At 41.4% G+C, this 18,684-nt stretch overlaps 1 protein-coding gene across 1 annotated transcript in view; it reads right to left on the bottom strand.

Moving 5' to 3' along the window:
* RSRC1 (arginine and serine rich coiled-coil 1) overlaps positions 1-18,684 on the bottom strand; it is a 98,209-nt gene that overhangs the window by 75,368 nt on the left and 4,157 nt on the right. The window lies entirely within an intron of this gene.

Raw genomic sequence — 18,684 nt, 5'->3', positions numbered from 1 at the left:
TTTTCCTCCAAAAATCAGTGGGTGAAGTCAGACTTGAGACATCAGCAAGACTGGTTTGCTAGCAAGGGTTTCACCTCCAGGTTTTAGAAGTTTTAGGCTACTCAGCCCTGAACACAAACACTTTTTAAAATGCTGTAAAAGTCTAGAGTGAAAAATATCAGATCTTACTGCCCTCCTTTCAAAGTTACAAAATTTCATCATCAGAACAACCCATTGGTCATTTCTCACCAGGACTGCACCTCAGCCTTGTTATAAATTCTAATTAATGTATGTAAAATACATTATTAAATGTATTTGTTATTATAAATGTATTTATTTCTATTATTAATTTATTATTAAATTACTTGAGTTTAATACATTAAAAATGCATTTATGAATATAACACATCTCACAATTTAATACCTTTTAACTGACACTTTAGCACAAAAGAGTGAAAAAGAAAACATTGCCCCTGCTCTGAAGAGAGATGCAAAATAACTGAAAACACACAATGTAAGATTCAGCCATTAACAAAATGGGAAAAAAAAAAATCAAGAAGGATGAGGACTGTTTTTTTGTGTGTCCAAAATGTTTTCATTATTCCTGAATCTCTCGTAGAAGATTTTCTAAGTTTCTTTTAAAAACTTATCACGGATCAATGCTACCTGAGTAGACGAGGGATATTTAGGAAAAACCAGGTCAAGTTTTCCTTTCCTTGAGCACCCAGGCCTTCGGAATGTGTCCCTCCCCAGGGCAGAGGATGGAATGAGACTGGCTTGAAGGTCCCTCCCAACCCAAACCATCCCATAAATTCCACAATTCCCACGAAAGTTCTGATGGCATCTCATGGGAAAGTTTCATTAAGAACTGAGGGAAACGGGGCAAGTTTTAAACCAGCATAAAAAGTTTCTTTAGCACCTCTCGGAGTGCAAAACTTCCAAAGCTTCTAAAAGGCAAATCACACAGAAAAAAAAATCCCTCCTTGGGTGAAACAACAACTGCTTAATAAAAACTCAACAACAGACTGAGCAAAAGCAAATCCTCCGTCCAGATGAGGCAATAAATTACACTGCTGGAATTTGTTCAGGTCCCTGTTCCTGCCAGGAGCAGCTCCAGAGGTCAGGGCTGGGTTCCTGTTTCAGCAGCTGGTACCTTCCAACAGCAGCTCTCCCACCCTGGTCGCTCTGTTAACACTAAGAACTAGATCAAATTACCACTGCAGGGCAGTGGAGAACATTTGCTGGCTCCAAATGGATTTTTCAGTGTGTCATCACAAAGGTGAAAGTGTCCATCCATCCCTCCTTTACTCCTCAGGTAGAGGAAGTTTTGGCTTCATCCACAGAATGCTGTTTCAAATTTGATTTTTGCTCGGCACAGAGATGGTGTTTTTACAAACATCATGATGAGCACTGCCCTAAATCCACTATTCCCAGGGAACCCTGATTTCTCAGAACTCTGCAGGTATGTCCAAAACAAAACACAACAAAACAAAAAACAACTCAAACAACAAAACAGACAAGCCCTGTAACAACACAAATCACCTTTAATCGGTGCAGGGCCTCTCCTCACTCAAGGGCACAGTCCTCCCACCAGGACTAAATGAAGAATCTGAAATATTTATTGCTGAAGAACTTCAGTTTCTCAGCTCAAATCTGGAGTTCACTTCTACCTTTTGCAGGTGCAAATAACAAATTCAGCTCAGGCAGGCTGGCTGCTCAGTCCCTGGATTTCTGCTCATTCCCAGGTCTGTGCAGAACGGGTGGCAGGTGACATTCATACACAGGAATTCAAAAATTCCAAGAGTTATTGTGTCCAATTTCCCCATCCCTGGCAGCGTCCAAGGCCAAGGATTGGAGCTCTCTGGGACAGTGGAAGGTGTCCCTGTGTCCCACTACCCTCACAGGGATCAATTTCTTCCCCAAATCCCATCTAAATCTCTCCTCCATCAGCTTTAGGCCATTCCCACTTGTCCCATCACTCCATGGCCTTGGGAAGCGTGTCTATTGTTCCTTAATTCCCAATAAAGTACCTTGCAAGATCTACTAGGACAGGAAATCAAGACAAAACTTCCTGAAATGGAGCTCCCAAAAGTCACCCGTGTCCCCAGCTCACCACCAAACCACAACAAAAAGTCCCCAGATCTGGCAGAGAAGACAGATTTTTCTATTTTATCTGCTGTTGAAAAATAACAAGAATCACAATTAGTCCTATTAAAGCCAAGACCCCAAATGTTCATATTATGGAACTACCAGAGGGGGGGAAACCAAAAAAAGGAGGCAGGAGAGGAGATTTCCAGCGTGGATCCCCTTCCCCCCCAAACAACACCCAAAGCACCCACCCACCATGCCAAAGGTTAAGTCATTTAGTCAAGTTCAAAGACCTTCAAAGAGTTCTTAGATCCAGATAAGCCCATATGTTCCCAAAATTCTGTGAAAAGCCATTACTTTCCAATCTGCTTTTCATGTCCCAGTCGCGGAACACACAGATGCCTGGCATCACTCGGGATCCCTAAAATTCTCACACCAGACAATCAAGGCTCACCAAAACGACTTCCCCCATCTCCAACCCCAAAAGAAAACGCCTTTATTCCACCAACGCTCGGGGCCCGCTTGTAAAAAAAAACTGAAAGTCTCCATAAAAGCCCATTCGGTTACTGCACAATAAGTGTTAATTTGCTAATTTCTTCACAGGTAATCAATTAAAATGTAAAAAATATTGGATAAAATTAGTTGCACTAAATTTAACAGCTGCTCCACGAGCATAATTAGTTTCACAAGGGCCATATGTATTGCGAGCAGAGAGCGAGTTGAAACAAATAAGCGGATTTTAAAACAAGTTTGAGGAAATCTGCATTTAATTAGCAGGTGGGCACTACAACTGCATAATGTTTTTATACATCTATATTTATGAAGTGCCAGAAGATCTAAAGGCTTTTTAAAATGGCGTTTATTGTTTGAATGGGAACTGTTTTGCTGCATGCTAAAGTGATTTAAATCCTCCTAGCCCCGCTTTGAAAAAAAATCATAAACGGTGAAAGAAAACATGTGGGGAAACTGTAAAACTAGAAAGAATTTGCGACAAAAAGCAGAGCCACATACCATAAGCAAAAGGAAACTCCACTTAATTAAATGTACACTACATCTGGAATATCAGCCTAATAAAAACGTGCAACTATTAATTCTCATTGTTCTGAAGGAAATGAGGTCAGTGGCGTTTAGTATTTCCCCAATTATATTGCACTAAAGCACTGAACTCTAGCTTAGAGGTCCAGTCTAATCTCTTCAAAAGGTTACAACTGCAAAAGAGAGACTTTTTTTTTTTTTTTTTTAAATGGAAAGAGGAATTAGAGCCCAAAACCAAGACAGGGTTTGTTTTCCCCTCTTTGAGCTCTCCCAAGGAAGGCGAATTTTTGCAAAAAACGTTCTGTTTTCTAGGCAAACAGCAACCCGCCCACTCCAAAGAACTGTGGTGCTGAGATGTCAACTTCTCCCCTGGAATTCTTCTGAGCATCTCTCACCTGACACAAGCCTTATTAGATTATTTTTAGCTCGGTGGCCACAAACAAAAGCCAACAAGCTCAAGGCTCTTTAATACTCCAGCCATAAATCCAAGGGCTGGGGCCAGAACAATGGAACAACTGCGCTGCATCAAGCCTGGATGCTGAGATTGGTCATAAAGGCAGAGTGCAAACACACGAGTAATTGCAGCAAAATGCCATGTTCTCTTTCAGAGCACATTAAGAGAAAAAGTTCCTTGTTTAACTCAGCTTCACCACCAGGGAAAAAAAAGAAAAAAAAAAAAAACAAACAACATGGCAGGAGTTATTGGAAAGGTAAAATAATTTCAGGTATCGATTGCAGTCATTCAGGCTGCAGAAATTATTTAATATGTGCACATAATGCAAGGTTAGCTCTCTATAAAACACGCAGGTCATTATTAGTTTGCAATTTTAAAATGCATGTCTCTGAGGAAGTTAAATATAGGGAATATGTATGATAATATTACTTTTTTTAAAATTTACTGCTCAATATAAGGTGAGTGATAACAAAACTAGGCAGCAGCAGAGTCAGAGTCTAAACCTGAAATGAGACCGATGCTGAGAGGAAAAAGTTGTTTCAAACCAGCAGTTTGGACAGCTGGTAAGTGATAAAACATTTCAGAATAAGGGAATAATGAAGATTTAAAAAATCATCCACAGCACCAGAGAAAAGCAGATGAAATAAAAACAAGAACTGGGACAACCGTGAACTTTTTTTGAGAAAATGTAAGATGTCTTTCCTCCAGGACTGCAACATTTAAACTTTCATTCAGCCCATTTTTTTCCTGGTTGCTTTTTCCTCAGCCTGAGCAGCACCATTTCTGGGATTTGGCTGGGAGAGGAAGGAATTTCCTGGCTGGTGCCTCTTTGTGTGGCAAAATCTGCCAAATGCAGAGCTGAGGAAACGGATCCACCAAACAACCAGCACCAACCCAGCCCAGCAATTCTGCACCTTGGAACGATGGTAATTCCACGGTCAAACGTTCGAGGAGGTGAAATTCCCGTAACTGGAACTGGGAAGAGATGCAGTTGCTGGAGAGGCAGCATGGGAACGCAGCTGGAGAGAAGAACCCAAGGATGAGACGCTCCTGGAATTCTAAAGCAGCTGAGTTTGACACAAATGGAGCCCTCCAGACTCCTGGAGAAGCTCCTGCTCTGAATTCTGAGGGGGATGAAGGTGCCTCTTCTGCCACAATGCCCTGATTATCCCACAAGGAGTCCTTGGGATGACTCCACTGAGGAGCTGGAAACCCACAGGAGAGCTGCAGCTGGGAGGAGAAGAACCCACCCCAAACACATTGAAATTTGGAACACAAAGTTCCAATCACAGTTAAGGAACTTTAAGGAGCTCAGAACCTGCTTCCCATGGAATCCAGGCACAATTCCCTGCACAAGGAATGAGAGATGGGAGAGGAGCCAGTCAGGCCCTGCCAGCTGCAGGAGCACCTCAGTGAACACCTCGTGCCAAACCAAAACCAAAACCAGACTTCACTGAGTGTTACCTGAGAGATAAATCATGGATTAAACTGCTGCTGTCCACTCTGGGAGATAAATAATTTATTTCCCTTGCCAATCTGTGTAAAGACTCCTCCCTAAAATTCAACCTCAAATAAAGATAAGAACCCATCTGGTTTTACCTGACAGGAATTTCCCTCCCATCTTCTCAGAGTGTTTCCCAAAGCAGGACCTTTGCCTGATCCTACATTCCTGTGGCCACGTCAAGACTGAGCAGAAAAATCTGGAATCTAATTCTAATAATCTTCAGGGAATAAAATAATAAAGATTCAGAAGTTAATACAGAAATTGGTACACTGTCCTATTAAATAAACCCAAAGTCCTTCCCATTCTGGTCCTTTCTCATTTAAAGCAGTCTTAGAGCTCAAGAGCAAAAACTCCACATACACCAAAAAAAATGTGTGCAATACCCAGCTGCAGGTCCATTAGCTAGAAACTTCCAAAACTAAGATTGATAAGGGAAGTAAATATTATTCCAATCATCTGAAAACAGAACAAAACAAAAGGCTCAAATTGAGTTGAGAACACCCAACTTGTCTCCTGGTCACACAAGAAGTTTAAAGCAGGAGGTGAGGCCAAAGCAGAACAGTTTTTCAAGTGCCACACAAAGACACCAGCCAGGAAATTCCTTCCTCTCCCAGCCAAACCCCAGAACTGGCACTGCTCAGGCTGAGGGAAAGGCAAACCAGGGAAAAAAATGAGTGAAGCAAAGTTTAAATCCTGGAGGAAAGACACTTAACATCTCAAAAAAAAAAAAAAAAAAAAAGGGAAAACTTGAATTCTCCGGTAACAAATTCGATTAGCAAGCAGACCTTGTAATTAATTCTTACAGCCACATTTAGTTATTCCCTTTCTCCAGACAGCTGGAATCTATTTGAAAAAAACAAAGGTGCAGCTTTATTTCTGGACAAACAGCCCAGCTGATTCCTTTTCTGCCTGGTGCAGGCACTGGTGACTCTGAATCTGCCCTGGATGGATCCCAGGGCCATGGAAAAAGCTCCAAATTCATTTTCCAGATGGAATCACCACCCGGGTAATTATTTGTTGTAAATTTGACAACACCTCTGATATTATGGTAAAACGTGAAAGGGACAGGCAGGAGAGATTTTTCAGGTTGAGGTTTTCCACTTCCCCCTGTGCCTCAGATTAATTACAGGTAAACACTGCTCCTCTGTCTGGCTGGGACAAACCAAATATTTCAGGGTTTGGGATCATAAAACCACCAAGATTGAGGCCCCAGTGATGGTCTGAGCTTAAACACTCTATAATATTTGTGAGTCCTTACATCCCCAAACTGATATTAGACAGCTGAAGGGAATTACCTAAAGAGATATTTGAAATCAACTTACACACCAGGACACTATTTGCTCTCAGAAACTGCAAAAAAAACCCCAAAAAATCCCAATTTAGGCAACACAGCACTAGCACTGGCAACTAAGATCTCAAAGTGCCACCAGCACGGAGCTAAAATTGAAACAACAGAAGGAAAACATCTGAATATTCTTCATTCTTCAACACTGCAACACCGGTTAAAAGGGGAAAAAAAAAATCTGCTTAAAGGCAGGATTAAGGCATTTCCTAGAAACAAATATCTGATTTGGAAGACTGGGAATATTGAGACTGACTAGATTGATAATGACCATAAAGAACACGCAGCAAACACCTGGATTAAAAGTTGTGTCTCCACTTTTTCCTGAGTAAAACAAATGAAACCCATTCTCTGCGCTCAGAGTTTTTTTAAAAAAGGCAAATTTTTTTTTCTTTAATTCAGTGATAACCAGGCAGCTTGATGTTTAAATTTTATGGCATGTAAAAAAAATTTAGGGTATCCCACCTGTGGTTTTTGCCATCACATATTTATGAAGAACATAGAAAGATTTTTAGAATATCTTGTTTAACCAAAATAAACTTAACATTTTTATTGAAAGTTGCTCTAAGCCAGACTCCAAAAATTAAGTCATGAAAAGGCTTTAGAAACACACACACAAAAAAAACCCCAAAATTTTTTTGCTTTTGCCACAGCATCCACACAAAACCTTGTAGAGGGACAACAAAACAACACAAAGAGTCTGGATTTTGGGGGATATTTTCCAGTGCACACTCTATATACAAACACAGGGAGAATTTTCTCATTTCCAGGCAAGTTGGATGCATCTCCCTTTCAATGTTTTGCATGTAACAAACACAGAGCAGAGAGAGGAAAGCAGGGGCTGCTTTTAATATTCTCCTGGATGAAAACTGAACAGCTCCATTCCTGGAGACTGCTGAAGAACCACGGAGCTGCCACCTTTATCAGCCCCAAAAATCCCCTTTGCTGACCCTCTCCTGTCCCTCCCAAAGCCTAATTCTTATGAATTAAAATTAAATTAAAAACTCCAGGGAAGAAACTCTGAATATTTCATTTACTGTTCTAAAAAAATCAGTGTTTTCCTCACGGATTATCCAATAGTTACACAAAATACTGTCAAATAAATCACACCAGAAAGAGAAAAATAACAAATCAGGATGGTTTAAATATATATATAAAGAAACAGAAATATTTAATTATTATATTTCAAAATGAGTTCTGACTGTTCTGATCAACTGATGATGCTGAGCACAAACTGGTTGGTGTCAGTGCTCATTGAAATGGGGAATAAAGGTGAATTATGATGTGATTTCTACATACCTAAGCTTTGTTTTTTTTAAAAAAAAGGGTCTCCTGGAACTTTTGTCTCAGCTCTGCTTTTTGTTTTAAGCACAAAAGAACCTCACGAAGGCACAGCTAACCCAGGAAATAGTGACAGGCTCCTGACTCCACAGCAGCAGCTCTTATGGCCCTCCATTCCCAGACCTGAAGGCCAAGAATTCAAATGAAGACGGAATTATTTCCCATCACTGAGAATATTTACCCAAACTGGGCACTTGAGGAATTGCAAAAAACAAACCAGTACCTGCTGTGTCACTCAAAACCTTCCACAATTCTGGGAAGATTCACACCACCAAAGCGTTAATTAACGCCATCAACACCATCCTGGGGATGTTGGAGGAGGAATATTATGGGATTTTAGAACTGAAATGTGCAATTGATATTGAATTAACAATGTACTAACCAGGGGAAGTTTGTCTGACACCCCTCCAGGAGTCACAGATGTCCGCAGGTGTTACTGCTGTGTATTTTCATTTTTTTACTGAGGTGTTTTTCACGTTTCTCCAACTTTATCTCCCTCACACTTACTGGTTCCTGCTGCTGATCAAGCTCCAAGTCTCTGGGATTTCTGTTTTGGATGCTCCATCCCAACCCAAGCCTTCCTTGTTCCCCATAACCTGAGGGTCCTCAGAGCGACCCCAGGACACGGGGGTGTCACCACTCCCTGGATGAGCTGAAATCATTCCCTGGGATGAGCTGAAACCATTCCAAACAATGCATTCAACCCCACAGCTGGGACACACCACAAACTCCATGATTTTGTTTCCCCAGCTCCACTCACTGGGAGTGATGCCCTGAGTAAGGCCAAGACTTCAGTGGATTACTCAGAGAATTCCACTTTTCATTTGCCTGAGGCAAAGGAACACCCCATAATTCCATAATTCAGGTATTTTGGAGTCACCAGATCCGGCTTTATCCTGCTGCCTGACACACAACATTCCCATTTCCAACGCTCCTTTCAGCCAAGGGGTGAGGAACAACCCAACCTCCCACCCCTCACCATCACCCTCTGAGGAAGTGGGCACCCTTTGCACTGAAAGTCTAATTTAATTTCTCGTTTTCCATATTATATGGATGTAATTAAAACTGCAGTTCCACTCTAAAACGCATTTCCTGGTTCTGATAACCTACAGAACAATTTTCATCACCACATACTTGATGGGACTCCATAAAATAAAATTCCTAATTAATAAGACAGGCTATTCGTATTTTACATCATCGTTCTGTACGGAGTATTTACTCACAGAGTGACCTAAAAATTACCTTCAGAAGAGTCTCACAATGAAACCAGCTTTTAAAAAATTGAAACAATTCCACAGTTCTCCTTAAAGATTTGTTCTTATTTTAGTTTACACTGCCACAATTCATTTGCTTTAATCCTTTACCTGTCACTTGACCCAATATCTCATGAATAAATGACCTTTTGGTTGGTTTTTTTAACGAACAACTCCTTTTAATCAACCTTACACTTGAACGATGACAAGTGTTCGGGTTCTGCATTGACATGAAATTGCTCAAACCCCGTTTTTCGTGCTGGCCCTGTTTTCCTCAGGCTGCAATTTGCTGCTCAGGGTTTCCCTGAGCTGCAGGAGTGGCTCCTGTCGCTCACGGTGCCCTGCACATGGTTGTGATTACACCCGACACTCCCAGAGAACCTCCCTAGGCTTAGCAGAGATCCTAACGGGATGCCACCTCCAACCCCACAGAGATGGGGAGCTCACACTGATTCCACCACCTCCAAACAGGAGAAGGGAGCCACAGTTCCAATGGAATTGGAGCCATAATTCCCACGGAATTGGAGCCACACTCCCAGTGGAATTATTGGTGCCTGCGCTGACCCAATGCGGAGATTTGGGATTATCCCTGCTGCTGGGAGATGTCCTTGGATATCAGAGCTATGGATGCTGTTTGGAATGTCCCAAGCTCCCAAACATTGGGAAACATCAGGATTTTCCTGCTCCTGCCTTCCCCTCTCCAAGCTCAGTGCCTGATCCCTCGGAGACGCCCTGCAAAGCCCCGCAGAGTTATCCCGGCGTGGAAACATCCACCAGGGAGGTGCTGGTGAAATGCTGGGAATGCTGCTTAAGGGAACAAATGAGTGAAGAAAGGTGCTGCAGCTGAACATATGGCTCCGCACCGAAGCTGCTCAAAGGGTCTCGGGGAAGAAGGTTTGGATTCCCGGGAAGCTAATGCGCCGTGAGAAGGGCCGGCGATGAAAGCACACCCGGCCCCGACAGAAATCCAAACACAGCCACAGACACAATTATTTTACTAATTGCTAATGAATACAGTCAAGTGGCTTCAAAAAGCCAAACTTTGCTTGGACTACTTCAGGTTTTTGACCTCTGCAGGAGCAAATGCATTTCAAACCGGAGCCCACCAAACCTGATTAACGGCGCCAGCCAAGGCCAGCGCGGAGCGGGAGCTTTTTTTTTCCCCCCCATCTATCACATGGCCCCAAGGATAGTTAAATGAACCTTAAAATGGCTACAAACAGCTCAATGACTACACAGAGTCCTGCCAATTAGAAATAATTAGGCAGTCATTTTGGTGGTAAGTCTTTTTAAGTGCATACATAATGATGCAATGATGCTTATTAGCGAGCTCATAGGAGCTCTGCTCAAACAGCCTGGAATAATTATGCAACTATCACAAAGCCTTGCACATCTCTGTACTTCACCTTAATGCATTTAAAAATCCACTTCATTACCTCCAGTAATTAATCCTCCATTAATTGCAGGAAAAGCCCAGTTTACCGTGCTTCGTTTCTAATTATCTTATAAATAGTTATGGTTCTAATTAATGTGTTCATTAAGCTGAATATCTTTCTCAAAGCCATGCTCAGAGCAAAGGTTCTGCTTTTGAGAGAAAAAGCCTAACTAGCCATAAGGTGAGGCCATTTTGGTTGTATTTGCTTTTATTTTAGTATATTCAACCTCCTAATTGGCATTTAAAATCTAATTTGGAAGAACTTCAAGAAGACTATATAGGAGAAAAATAGGAAAAGGCTTTGCTTTTTTTTTTTTACCCATTCTCCAATCAAGAAGCTCAGAGCTTTAACAGGAAAACTTTTAGCATGTCTTTTTGATATAGACTGGGAACAGATTTTCAGTGCTCTGCCACAGATTAATTGAAATTCTATCACAACTCAGTTTATCCCTGCATGTTTCCATAGAGGAGAAAAAAAACCATGGAAGAAAAATAGATAACCTCAGAGTTTATACAGAATTAAAAATAATAAAGCCATACTGCTGGCCCTGCCTTCATTTCTAGGATATAAATCCATGGCACAGAATCACAACCAGAATTCACATCAGTTATTTGAGCTGAGCATGACTTGACCCTTTAAATTCACCGAGAGGTTGCCTAAGAGATATGGGTATGATCCAATAAAAAACCACAACTGGAGGATTTCTTACAAAACCACCTATGGATAAGGAAGATTCCTATTGAAACACATTTTCCCAGGATTTGGGGGCTTTGCATGTAAGAACTTCACAAGAAACTTAGACTGAAAATAAAATCCTACAAGAGCACAATTAGTGTATTTTAGTTATAGTTACCATTATAGATAATAAATTCCCATATCTTCCTAGATTTTAGGGTTTTTTTTTAAATAGACATTATATACCTAACACACCTGCCTTCAGCTACAATGTGCAAAACCAAATCTGAGTTCTTGTATTTTTATTAAAATCACCACCTATTGAACATTAAATGTTTTGTCCACAGAGTTACTCAATGCTCCATTTGAGCAGCAAAAGGACAAAAGCTCTGCACGTGCCTGCAATTATCCCATTTCTTTTTGGGAACCTTTTCTTCCTAGAACATCCCAGCTCGGGAAAATCTGGAATCACTGAAGGGAAGTGCAGCTCTGCCATGGCTCTGACAGGGCGGAGGTTTGATGCCAACAAAGCTGCATTAGGAGCAGATGAATTATCAGCTCTACATCTTGCTCTGGAATTCTTTGGGAGCCTCAATGTTTTGCCTTGGAAACTGGGGGGAAAAAAATCTAAAACTGAGGAGTTTATTTGTGGGAGGAGAAGCAGCAGCACAAAGGGTGAAAGGACAGCCAGGGAGTGGCAGGAGAGCAGTTTTTAATGAGGTTAATTTGTCATGAACTCCCTCCCAGAGCACACTTTGGGAATGGCACCAACACAGGCTGGATCCCACAGGAAAACAGATTTTTTTTAGGGGATAAGGTTTGTTACAGACCTGCAGCGGTGACTGCCCTGCTCACACATACCAAGGTTCTGCCAAGGAGTCTGGAATCCTGGAAAAAACTGACAGCAAAGGATTGCAGGGCAGGGATGAAGGTTTACAGACAATCAGGGAATGGTTTGGGCTGGGAAGGACCTTAAAGCTCATCCACGGCAGGGTCACCTCCCACTGTCCCAGGCTGCTCCAACCTGGCCGTGGGCACTTCCAGGCATCCAGGAACAGCCACAGCTTCTCTGGGAATTCCATCCCAGCCGGGAATTCCTTCCCAAAATCCCATCCATCCCTGCCCTCTGGCAAGGGGAATCCATTCCCCCCTTGCTCTACCACTCCACACCCAACATAACCTTCCCATCTCACTTTTCTGGCAAAAACCACATTTTTTTTGCCTTCATCATTTTAACCAGATTCTGTTCCCTGCCATACATTATCATACTCAAAAAGAGTGAAAGATGGGCAGAAAGAGTCAATCCTCACTACTAAGTTCTACCATTTTGTGTCTGAAAAATGGGGAAAATCACTCCTAGAAATGAACCCTGGAAAGAGCAACAATTTACAGAGCAAAGAGGCTCTTGGGTTACCAGGGCACCCTGAAGACATCTGCTTTTGCAGGGCTGCCTCGAGAAACACGAGCACTGCAGCACAGAAATAACAGATTCCATTTTGTGGCCAGAGCTTTGGTAGCAGAGATTGAAAAAAAAAAAGAGAGAGAACTAAAAAAAAAAGTTAAAATACGTAGAGGTTTAGAACGTAGACACGCTGAAATCAAAAAGGCAATTCCCCACTAAGGGGAGTTGCGTTTTTCTTGTCCTCTTGAGTTCCTTTTCCAAAAAGAAGCACTAAAAACCCCCCAACAACCTGCAAAGACACTTCTTCCCAATGAGAGGTTCTAGAGAAATATGCAGCTCTGCTTTAAACCCGCTGTGTGTAGGTAACACCTGCACAGAAAGAACTTTCTGTGTAATCAGGCTCGAGCCTGAGCTCCAAATGAACAGCACTTATGCACTCAGAGCTTTTTTTAAGGCTCCTTTTTTTTTGGTTTTTTACCATCAAAGCAAGTGTCACTGGCAGCTCAGTGGCCTCATTGATAACTGGAGGGCCCTGGGCGTTGCCTTGTGAAGTTTAATTTCCCAAAGTGCTCAATTAGGGCTGGGCAATGAGCTCAGCAGAGCTCGGTGCTCCAGGACATCTCCACTGCTCCTGCTGCACCTCTGGGCCTTCCCTGGACAGCACAAACTGAGCACTCCTCTTGGAAAAAAAAAAAAGTCAGTTATTACAACAACAAAAAAAATTAGGATATTTTTAGAGGTTGGTGCTGATACAACCTGGAGTGCAACAAGATCCTAAATAAAAAACTGCAGGGTTGGGCTTATTGGGAGAAAAATAAACATGAGCTGATATTACCCATCAGCAGGATCACTCTCAGTAATGTCAATTCCACCTTCCTGCCCCAAGCTTGCATTTGAAGTTTCATGAAAGAAAAGCTGCAGCATCTTAATTAAATCTATTTGCTTAATGGACCAAAGGCTTGAAACCTTCCCAGCAGTAAAAAAAAAAGAGAGGAACATGTAATATTTACACTGATTCCTCACATAATTGCACCTGAGTGGGTTAACTTGAGGAGCAAGGACGGGGGGGGGAAAAAATATCCTAAGCTGCAGATCAATACTTGAAAGGAATAGTAACTCCAGTGGCTACAACCAGAGGGAAAAAAAAATTAAAGCAATCATAGGAATTATTGACAAGAATAAAATCCTAGAAGCATGGAATGGCTTGGGATGGAATCTCAAAAGCAATGTTCTAATTAAACAGCACTGCTTGATTTCTGCTTCTCTTTGGAAAATCCATCCCAAGGAGGCATTTCCAGAGGGATTTCCCAGATGAAGAGGACACAGCCCTGTCCCTGTGTGCCCATCCCTGGATGTCCCTGTCCTATCCCAACCCCACTGCTCTGAGTTCATCCTGCTGCTCCCACCCAAATCCCACCTCAGCTCCTCCCAGCAGACACAGCTGGGGATGGACAGTCCAGAATCCTTCCCTTTATCCCTGAACTTTTCCTTCTCCCTGGAACAGCCACCAGCACCTGTGCCAAGGCTCAGAGCTCTGCTCTCACCTGGAACATGCCCAGCTTTAATCCCACCTGAAATTCAACTTTTTCTTCTCAGCAGCCCTAAAAATCAGTCTTGAACTCCACACAGCTGCAGTGGATCTTTACCCACTACTGGAGACATTTCATTTTTTTTTTTTTCTTTTTTTTTAATCAATTTCTCCTCTACATCCTCCTGTTCCTCCACAAACTCTCCAAGCCCATCACAATTTTACTCTTTATTCATCTCAAAACATCCATCCCTTTTAATTTCCTCTCTGCTAAAAAGGCTTTGTTTTCCTTTAAGGCCAATGCTGTTGGAGGAAATCCCTCCTGAAGTTTTCATAACGGAGCCCCCTGCTCTGTAATCCGTGCAAAGCTCTCCAGCAGTGTGTGCTGAGCAGGACAGACGGACACAAAATCACCACAAATTGTGTCCTGATCCATGAGTTCTTATCAGCTGTGAGGTCTGATAGGGCAGGTTGCAATGTGGAAAGGCTCCAGCACTTTAATCCCACACTAAAGTAATTGTATGGAAAAAAAAAAAAGGAGATGAACTGGAGACAGGCACCAGTAACAGAAATACAAAACCACTCAGTGATACCATCTTTAAAAAGTCTTACAAACTGTGCTGTATCAACCCCTCAATAAAACATAACAGCAATTTTTTAAGGAAGTATTAAAAAAGGAAATTCTCAAAGGCTCCCAAAAAGGTCAGCGGAGTTTTACTATCAGTTATTTACTCACCCCTTTCACACTGCGCTTGAGGAACCTGGTTTTAAATTGTACAAATTGACTGCTGAACACAAAGAATTCTGCCAGGCTGGGAGGGCTGAGCCCAGGTTAATTCCAGTTCACGCTGCTGGGAAAACGGCCCCAAAGCCAAGCCTATCCCAAAGCCAGGCCTAAGCAGCAGCAGCAGCTCCCCTGCCCCTGGATGCAATAAACTGCACACACTGCAACATTAAATTAATTAGACTGGAGAAATGGTAAAGAAATGAGATGTAAAAGCTGATCAAACCCCTCCTTCAGCCACACCGCCAAGGATCAGCTCTCCAGGCAGGATTACTTCCCATAAATTTTTTTTTTTCTTCTTCTTCAATATGTATAGATGCACTTGCTGGTTTTGTGTCAATTTTTAAGTTGAAGCGCATTAAAGATATTTGAAGGCAGCAGTTTGCAGTTTAACGTAATGGGGAAAAGCCAAAGCCATTTGGCAGACAATAAAGCAAACTTGCATATTCACAGGCAAGTCCAGTGGAACGCTCTGTAATCACAGCACTGGATGCAATCAGGGAATAAAGGTCAACGGGGTTTGCTTAATTCTATTTAAAGCCCCGTGAATTAGGAGATTTGTGCAGCAAGTTCTGCTGCAAAGTATTTTTCTGCGTGATGAACTGGCAGAACAATCACATTGGAAACTCTCCCAATATTCCCAGGGCTCCATCCAGCCCAGAATTCTGCAGGAGCCGAGCTCCTGCACGGCACAGCAGCAGAATATTCTAATAAGAACTCCCCTAATCTTCACCCAGCAATAATTTCCAGATGATATTATTATTCTCATTTCCTTGAATAATATCCATACTCCAGGGCCATTTTCCTTCTCATATTCAATATTGGGCATGCTCCTATCAAGATTCCTTTCTTCATATCCTGTCACGGTATCAATCACTGCCTGCTGTCCACTCAATCCACTTTTGATTTATCAGCCGCCGTCTTTCTGGACTCCATAACTCGACCCAAACCATTTTAGCAAGACAGTGACAAATAACACCCAGGATCACATCAACCTGTTCCACTTAGTAAACTAAAGAACAGGAACTGTGACATCCCCTCCATAAGTATTCCCTGCTATTCCCCCAGCCTGATGTATATTAATGAGGAGCCGCTATTCGAAAACGCTTCCCCCCCCACCCTTCCACATCAGCATCTAATATGATCAAATTAGGAAATGGGATGATTTATTAAATTCCGTGGAGCTGAGATATTCCTTTTTTTTCCCCAGCTCTGGAGATGTGTGGTTGCAGAGAGGGAGCTGTTGCTTCCAATTTCTCCACGGGAGGATGTGCCCGGCGCTTTCGCGGACGAATTATTGGCTTTAAAAAGATTGCGAGGAGGCGAAATGTTATTAAGCAAATGCTCAGTAAAACAAACTAAATCGGTTTTAAGATTCCTAATTTAATGTAAATCTTGGTTGTTCCTGCTGAAATTCAGTTTGTGATCTTATTAAGTCCTATTTGCATTGTACTCCCTCGCTGTAGGACAGCTTGGAATTTATAGCATCACTGGGGAATGCTGCGATTTTTTGACTTTAAAAATGCAGCTAAAATGGAATTGTTCTAATATGCACAAGTTCTCTTATCGTCTCAAATCAAACACAGCCATTACTGCGAAGCTCCACTTGTTTAAGATGCATCCAAAATAAAATAGTCAACACATGCACAAGTTTCTTTAGCGTCTCAAATCAAACACAGCCATTACTGGGAAGCTGCACTTGCTTAAAATCCATCTAAAATAGAATAATAATATGCACAGGTTTACGTATCTTCTCCAATAAACTACAATCTTTACTGGGAAGCTCCACTTGTTTAACCCTAAAAATGCATCTAAAATAGAATAATTATAATATGTACAGGTTTTGTTCTTCAATAAAGTACAAGCAATACTGGGAAGCCCCACTTTTTTCACCCTAAAAGATGCATCTAAAATAAAATAGCCAACACATGCACAAGCTCCTTTAGCTCCTCAAATCAAACACAACCGTTAGTGGGAAGCTCCACTTGTTTCACTCTAAAAATGCATCTAAAATAATCATGGTATGTACAAGTTTTCTTATCTTCTCCAATAAAATACAAGAAATCAGTTTAGGTAAACAACACCTATTTAAAAAATTTTGCACATGTCACTATAAAACCCCAACTTTTCCAAGTCAAACTTGATTATCTCAGTGTTTTGTACTGCTGGAGATGTGTAAATCACCTGCTCAAATAAAACACCTGGCTTAGAGAAGTTATTAAAAAAAAAACCCACATTACTTTTAACACCACCTTCACTACCTTGAAAAACAAATTAAAAACTGGTGGAAAAGATGTTCCAGGGTACAGAATCAGTGCCACCTGCATGATTTACACCAGAAACAATTCCAGGGATTTAAAGAGACCATGTAGCAGACCTTAACTTCCAATAGGAAGGTCATTTTTTCTAGAGGCAGACCCATAAAAAATAAAATAAAAATTTAAAATGGCATTTCCTTGGCTGCTAAAGGGGAAAACCCTGGGAAGGTGCAGCAGGAGGGTCACAAACACAGGGTTGGTCTTCCCTTTCATGCAGTTTTCCAGCTTTTCCTGCCTCCCTGTCAATCCAGAAGCTGGAGATCACGAGGAATAACTCATTCCTTATCACAGGAACACACAAGGGGCTGCCTGAGTTGCTCTGGATCCTTTTTAAAAATTATTTACAAGTGGTTTCTTCAGTATTTACCTTGAAAAAAAATCACAGGGAAATAAGCTGGCCCATCCAGAACAAAAATAAAATCAGGGATTACAGATGGAATTCATGAAAATCCCATGCCAGCACTATAAATACAAATATTTTCCATGGCAAACATTGTCACACCTACCCCAGGTTATGAGATGGGAAATCCTCAATCCTGAATCACCTGTTCCCACCTTTTTTATTTTTTATGTTTATTTTTTCTGCCCTTCCATCATACCCTCTCCCCCCCACGATCTCTTCTGCAGCCTGAGGAATCCTGAAGTCCTTGGAAAGCTGGTGAGCCCTTGGGTTAAGGGATTTTGAGGCAAAAAAGGGATCTTTTTTGGCAACACTGCAAGAGCTCAGCACTGACAAGCAGGGCAGGCACAGGCCTGGAGTAGCAGCTTTGTGCCAAATCAAGATTTAACTCCTCAAAATCAGATTAATCCACAGCTGCTCAGTGCCATGTCACAGCAGACTCAGAAAAAAATTACAATAAAGGATGGAATGTGTCCTGTTGGGGTTAATTTTTAGTTTTTGGACTCTTGTGGGATCGTTTAGGATGTTATTTATCAATATTTTTCCCTCAGTGTGTGCGAATAGGATCAGCGTTTAAAGGAATGTGCAGCTCTACCCCTCCAGTGCTGCACACTCAGTACATGAAATAGTTGATACAGAAAATATTTAATACATAAAAAATTTGATACATAAACTACCTGATACATCAAATATTTCATACACAGGATTTCCTAGCAGTAACCATGTTCTTCAAGTTTTTAGGTGCCTAATTTCCATATATTGTAATGGAAAACATTAAAATCAAATGATTAAAATCAAATCCCTCGGGAAGGATGACCATTAAACTATAGCTAGTGAGATCTGCAGTTTATATTTATCATAAATTATTGTAAATCAACTAAACCATAGCTGAGGTCTGTAATGCATTAAACATTGTTTTATTATAATAAAAAACATTTGAAATCCGTTTATCACACTTCCTAACGCTGAGTATGTGACACACTGAAAAAAACTTCCTTTTCACCTCAACTCTTCTGACATTTCTGTGGGTTCAAACTGATTTTCTTAGCAAAAAAAAAAAAAAAAGGATATTTACAGGAATATCAGGGAATATTTACAGGAATTGCTGTACAACTCTGTTAGGAAGAATATTCTAAGAGAGGTCAG

Source organism: Chamaea fasciata, unplaced genomic scaffold (assembly GCF_029207755.1).
Source record: "Chamaea fasciata isolate MVZ Bird 193981 ecotype frontalis unplaced genomic scaffold, bChaFas1.0.hap1 SCAF_11, whole genome shotgun sequence".
Lineage (NCBI taxonomy): Eukaryota > Metazoa > Chordata > Aves > Passeriformes > Sylviidae > Chamaea > Chamaea fasciata.
Note: the sequence above shows the minus strand (reverse complement) of the source record. Positions and strands in the feature narration are given on the sequence as shown.